Source organism: Arachis duranensis, chromosome 4, assembly GCF_000817695.3.
Source record: "Arachis duranensis cultivar V14167 chromosome 4, aradu.V14167.gnm2.J7QH, whole genome shotgun sequence".
Lineage (NCBI taxonomy): Eukaryota > Viridiplantae > Streptophyta > Magnoliopsida > Fabales > Fabaceae > Arachis > Arachis duranensis.
This window is the reverse complement of record NC_029775.3, coordinates 81,319,892-81,326,812: the sequence shown is the minus strand read 5'-3', so window position 1 is coordinate 81,326,812 and position 6,921 is coordinate 81,319,892. Positions and strand designations below refer to the sequence as shown.

Below are 6,921 nucleotides of genomic sequence, written 5' to 3'. Positions count from 1 at the left end.
GCGGTATGGCCACTATGGCAAATTATATATCAAATCGAAGCCCCAGACGTTAGCTTTCCAACGCAACTGAAACCGCATCATTTGGATTTCTGTAGCTCAAGTTATGTCCGTTTGAGTGAAAAGAGGTCAGGCTGACAACTTAGCAGTTTCTTCAACTTCTTGTATTCCTTCCACTTTTGCATGCTTCCTTTCCATTCTCTAAGCTATTCTTGCCCTATAATCCCAGAAATCACTTAACACACATATCAAGGCATCGAATGGTAATAAAGAATAATTAAATTTAATATTTCTAAAGCATAGAAAACATGTTTTCACATATATCATATCATGAGGAAGGAATTATAAAACCATGCAAATAGTATGAATAAGTGTGCAAAGGCTTGATAAAAACCACTCAATTGAGCACAAGATAAACCATAAAATAGTGGTTTATCAGTCCACTCTGAAAGCATATCAGAAGGACACATTTTGGTCATCTGCTTGTATCTTTCCCAAGCTTCATAAAGGGATTCACCATCTTTTTATTTGAAGGTTTGAACATCCACTCTAAGCTTGCTTAGCTTTTGAGGAGGAAAGAACTTAGCCAAGAAGGCCGTGACCAGCTTATCCCAAGAGTCCAGGCTATCTTTAGGTTGTGAGTCCAACCATGTTCTAGCTCTGTCTCTTACACCAAAAAGGGAAAAGCATGAGCCTGTAGACTTCAGGATCTACTCCATTAGTCTTAACATCTCATAGATCTGCAAGAACTCAGTTAAAAACTGATAGGGATCTTCTGATGGAAGTCCATGAAACTTGCAGTTCTATTGCATTAGAGCAACTAGTTGAGGCTTCAGCTCAAAATTTTTTACTCCAATGGCAGGGATTGAGATGCTTCTTTCATCAATCTTGGAAGTAGGTGTAGTATAATCACCAAGCATCCTCCTTGCATTATTATTTTTGGCTGTCATCTCCTCTTCCTTTTCAAAAATTTCTGTAAGGTTGTTTTTGGATTGTTGTAATTTTTGTCCTTTCAGGTTCAGGATCTGCTTTAACAAGAATATTCTTGTCCTTCCTCCTGCTCATATGAAAAAGAAGGGAACAGAAAATAATAATAAGGATCCTCTTTATCACAGTAGAGAGATTTCTTTATGTTAGTAGAAGAAGAAAAAGAGGAAAATTCGAACTCAGAGAGGAAGAGGGGGTTCGAATTTTTAAGATAAAGAGAAGTGTTAGTAATTAAATAAAATAAATAGAAAGAGATGAGAGAAGGAAAAATTCGAAAATAAATTTTGAAAAAGGGTTAGTGATTTTCAAAAATTAAGAGAAGAAAAACAATTAAAATTAAAATTTGAAACAATTAGTTAATTAAAAGAATTTTGAAAAAGAGGGGGGTCATTTTTTGAAAATTAGAGAGAGAAGAGTAGTTAGGTGGTTTTGAAAAAGATAAGAAATAGTAAAACAAACAAAAAGTCAATTAGTTAGTTGAAAAAGATTTGAAAATCAATTTTGAAAAGATAAGAAGTTAGAAAAGATATTTTGAAATCAAATTTTTTAAAAAGATATGATTTGGAAAGGATATTTTGAAAAGATATGATTGAAAAAGATATTTTGGAAAAGATTTAATTTTTAAAATTAAAATTGATTACTTGACTAACAAGAAACTAAAAGATATTACTCTAGAATTTAAAGATTGAACCTTTCTTAACAAGAAAGTAACAAACTTCAAATTTTTGAATCAATCACATTAATTGTTAGTAAAGTTTTTGAAATTTTGAAATAAAGATAAGAAAAAGATTTTGAATAAATTTTAAAAATTTTTGAAAATAAATAAAAAAATGAAAAAGATTTGATTTTTGAAAAGGATTTTGAAAGGATAAGATTTTTAAAATTGAAAATTTGACTTGAGTTATAAGAAATAGCTAAGTTTTTTAAAAAATTTTTTGACTAAGTCAACTCAAATTTTCGAAAATTATGAGCAAAATAAGGAAAAGATATTTTTTTATTTTTGAATTTTTAATGAGGAGAGAGAAAAACACAAATATGACCCAAAACATGAAAATGCAAGATCAAAACACATAATGCATGCAAGAACACTATGAATGTCAAGATGAACCCCAAGAACACTTTGAAGATCATGATGAACATCAAGAAATTATTTTTGAAAAATTTTCAAGAAAAGAAAAACATGCAAGACACCAAACTTAGGGATTTTCAATGCTTAGACACTATGAATGCAAAGATGCATATGAAAAACAACAAAAGACACAAAACAAGAAAATTTAAAGATCAAACAAGAAGACTTATCAAGAACAACTTGAAGATCATGAAGAACACATGCATGAATTTTCGAAAAAAGAATGCATAAATTTTAAAAACATGCAATTGGCACCAAACTTAAAATTTGACTCTAGACTCAAACAAGAAACACAAAATATTTTTTTGATTTTATGATTTTATTAATTTTTTGGATTTTTCGAAAATTATTTTTTTTTTGAAAAGCAAAAATAAAGAAAAAAAATTTTGAAAGATTTTTGAAAAAATTTTGAAAAGAAAATTACCTAATCTGAGCAACAAGATGAACCGTCAGTTGTCCAAACTCGAACGATCCCCGGTAACAGCGCCAAAAACTTGGTGCACGAAATTGTGATCATCAACATTGGCACCAAAAACTTGGTAGCGCTCTCAAACGTGAATCACACTTTGTCACAACTTCGCACAACTAACCAGCAAGCGCACTGGGTCGTCCAAGTAATACCTTACGTGAGTAAAGGTCGATCCCACAGAAATTGTTGGTATGAAGCAAGCTATGGTCATCTTGTAAATCTCAGTTAGGTAGATTCAAATGGTTATAAAGGTTTCAAAAATAATAATAAATAAATAATAAAATTAAGATGGAGATACTTATGAAAATCATTGGTGAGAATTTCAGATAAGTGTATGAAGATGCTGTGTTCCTTCTGAATCTCTGCTTTCCCACTACTTTCATCCAATCCTTCTTACTCCTTTCCATGGCAAGCTGTATGTAGGGCATCACTGTTGTCAATGGCTACTTCCCATCCTCTCAGTGAAAATGGTCCAAATGCTCTTGTCACAGCACGGCTAATCATCTGTCGGTTCTCGATCATGTCGGAATAGAATCCATTGATTATTTTGCGTCTGTCACTACGCCCAACAATCGCGAGTTTGAAGCTCGTCAAAGTCATTCAATTCCTGAATCCTACTCGAAATACCACAGACAAGGTTTAGAATTTCCGATTCTCAAGAATGGCCGCCAAAGGGTTCTAGCTTATACCACGAAGATTCTGATTAAGGAATCCAAGAGATACTCGCTCGTTCTAAGGTAGAACGGAAGTGGTTGTCAGTCACGCGTTTATTGGTGAGAATGAAGATGAGTGTCACGGATCATCACATCCATCAGGTTGAAGTGCAACGAATATCTTAGAACAAGAATAAGATGAATTGAATAGAAAATGGTAGTAATTGCATTAAGACTCGAGGTACAGCAGAGCTCCACATCCTTAATCTATGGTGTGTAGAAACTCCACCGTTAAAAATACATAAGTTATCAAGGTCCAGGCACGGTCGAATGGCCAGCCCCCAAAATAGGATATGAATTTGAACAATAGGGAAAAGGACCAATGGTCAAAAGACTCCTAGTACATTAGTAAAAGGTTCTATTTATACTAAACTAGCTACTAGGGTTTACAGAAATAAGTCTAAGTGCAGAAATCCACTTCCGGGGCCCACTTTGGTGTGTGCTTGGGCTGAGCTTGAGCTTTACACGTGCAGAGGCTTCTCTTGGAGTTAAACACCAAGTTGTAACGTGTTTTTGGCATTTAACTCTGGTTTGTGACGTGTTTCTGGCGTTTTACTCTAGAATGCAGCATGGAACTGGCATTGAACACCAGTTTGCGTTGTCTAAGCGAGAACAAAGTATGGAAAATTATATATTTCTGGAAAGCCCTAGATGTCTACTTTCCAACGCCATTGAAAGCGCGCTATTTGGAGTTCTTTAGCTCTAGAAATTTCATTTCAAGTGCAGGGAGGTCAGAATCCAATAGCATCAGCATTCCTTTTTCAGCCTGAATCAGATTTTTGCTCAGGTCCCTCAATTTCGGCCAGAAAATACCTGAAATAATCGAAAAACACACAAACTCATAGTAAAGTCCATAAATGTGAATTTTGCATAAAAACTAATGAAAACATCACTAAAAGTAGCTAGATCCTACTAAAAACTACCTAAAAACAATGCCAAAAAGCATATAAATTATCCGCTCATCAACTAGCATAGTAAATGATATGCAGAAGCTTGTCATGTCTCTAACCTAAGACTGCACCAATTGCATGATCACTTGCATCACACATTAGCTCAAATGGCAAATCCCAGTTGGGTGCAGAGATAATAAGAGCACTGACAAGCTTGGCCTTCAGAGTTTCAAAGGTATCCAGGCATTCTTGGTCAAAGACGAATGGAACATCAGTGGCCAATAGATTGCACAGGGGTATGGCAATTTTAGAAAAATCTTTTATGAACCGCCTGTAGAAGCCTGCATGTCCTAGGAAGCTTCTGATAGCCTTAACACTAGTAGGTGGAGGCAAGCGTTTGATCACTTGCACCTTAGCTTGATCCACTTTTATCTCTTTGTTTGAGATCCGATGCCCAAGACCAATGTCTTCAGTTACCATGAAGTGGCATTTCTCCCAGTTTAGAACTAGGTTTGTTTCTTGGCATCTTTTTAGGAACAGGGTCAGATGTTCAAGACAGGAGTTAAAAGAGTTTCCATAAACAGAGAAGTCATCCATGAATACTTCAAGGAACTTCTCTACCATGTCAGAGAAGATGGACAACATGCATATCAAAAAAGTGGCGGGTGCATTGCATAGGCCAAATGGCATTCATCTATAGATGAATACGCCCAAAGGATATGTGAATGCTGACTTCTCTTGATCCTGTAGATCTACTGCTATTTGATTGTACCCAGAATATCCATCCAAGAAACAATAAAAAGCATGACCTGCTAGTCTTTCTAGCATTTGGTCAATGAAGGGTAAAGGAAAGTGATCTTTTTCGGTGGCGTCATTGAGGTTTCTATAATCAATGCACATACGCCACCCTGTAACTGTCCTTTTTGGGATCAGCTCATTCTTTTTATTGTGAACCACTGTCATTCCTCCCTTCTGATGACGTGTCATCATGTCATGTTTTTCTATTCTTTTTCACATAAGAAATTAATGATTAATGCTTAATTGTTAAGTGTTTTTGTGCTTAAATAGTATATTTCTTTAATCTTTTAATTTTATAAACTTTGTAGGAAATAAGTGCAAAAAGAAGAAAAAGCACAAAATAAGCTAAAAAGGAGAAAAGAGGAATTCTAGGGCACATTTTGGAGCTTGGACACACTTTGGAGCCTTAGGCCACGCTTTTAAAAGTGTGGCCCAAGATTTAAACAAAGAAAAGGCTCTTGGCGCGAAAACATCACGACGCGCACGCGTACAAGACGCTAACGCGTTGGGGAAGGATTTTTGAAGACCCACGCGTACGCGCGGATATGATCAGCGCTCATTTCCAAGGAGAACGCTACGTTTACTAAGTGAGCATTTTCGGGCACAATCAAATCTGGACTTGAAGTTTTTCAGCCTACACGTACACGTACAAGACGCGCACGCGTCGATGAAGAATCTGGAAGGAAGCACGTGAACGCGTGGGTGGCGCGGAAGCATGGAATTAACATTTTCCCACCCACGCACAAGCGCACAAGACGCGTACGCATGGGAGCGCTCAATTACAGAACGCTACACTCATTTTGTGAACGCTGAAAGGGACGCGTATGCATGCATGATGCGTACGCGTCGATGAGCCAAATCACCAGGGACGCGGAAGCATATAGCACGCATACACGTGGCTGTAAAAATGCTCTGTTCTCCAAATGAACGCTATGCTCTCCTGGAAGCTGCAACTCTGACTCAATTAATTCCAATTCAAGCCCATTGAAGCCCCAAAGCAAGCAGAGCCCAATTGACATTGCTCAAGGCACAAAGATCATCTAGAATAGGAATTTAGAATTTAATTGAAATTTGTTTTCAATTTGAATTTTATTTAGTAGTTTAGGAAGCCTATATAAAGGCATCAGTTTCATTTTAATAGAGGAGGTTGGCTCTAATAAAGAGCAGTAGGAGTAGAAGTAGGGTAGAAGGCTCTAGTAGAGAGCTTAGCTTCCTTTTCCATTTCTACAATTTTATATTTCTTTTATAATTGAATTCAGTTTGGTTTATACAATTTCAATTTCTTTCCATCTGCAAATTTACTTTCTGCAACTTTACATTTGAGCTTGCAGTGATCTGAATTTACTTTTCATACAATTTAAGTCTTCTGCAATTGTTCTGAGTTCTGATTTACTATCTTCTTTAATTTCCCAGCACCCAATTCCCTTTACATTTGATGCAATTTACTTTTCTTGCACCTTATGTTTCTGCAAATCTACATTTTGCACTTTACATTCTCTGCAATTTACTTTCTGTCACTTCATTTTCACCCAATTCCCAACTCTTAGCTTGACTAAACTAATCACCTCACTAAAGTTGCTTGATCCATCAATCCTTATGGGATCGACCTCACTCTTGTGAGTTATTACTACTTGATGCGACTCGGTACACTTGCCGGTAAGTTTGTGTGGAATCATTTTTCCCTTATCAAGTTTTTGGCGTCGTTGCCGGGGATTGATATAGATCGACAATGATTAAGTGGGTGATAAGTCTAGATTAAGCATTTTCTTTGTGTTTGTTCTTTTAATTTTCTGTTTTAAGCTGACACCAAGGTGTTTGAGTTATTGCCTCACTAAGAAATTTTCACCTGTGACATGAATTCCAATTTTCATTGGTGATGTGTTTTATAAAATTCAAATGGAGTTCAACTCATCTTGTGATCAAACAAATTTTATGGGA

General features: G+C 36.0%; 1 non-coding gene across 1 annotated transcript; it reads left to right on the top strand.

Moving 5' to 3' along the window:
• Positions 1-446: 446 nt before the first annotated feature.
• On the top strand, positions 447-554 carry LOC127747112 (small nucleolar RNA R71). Its single transcript, XR_008008915.1, has one exon. It is a non-coding gene; the product is annotated as a small nucleolar RNA R71 (small nucleolar RNA).
• The last annotated feature ends 6,367 nt before the right edge of the window (positions 555-6,921 follow it).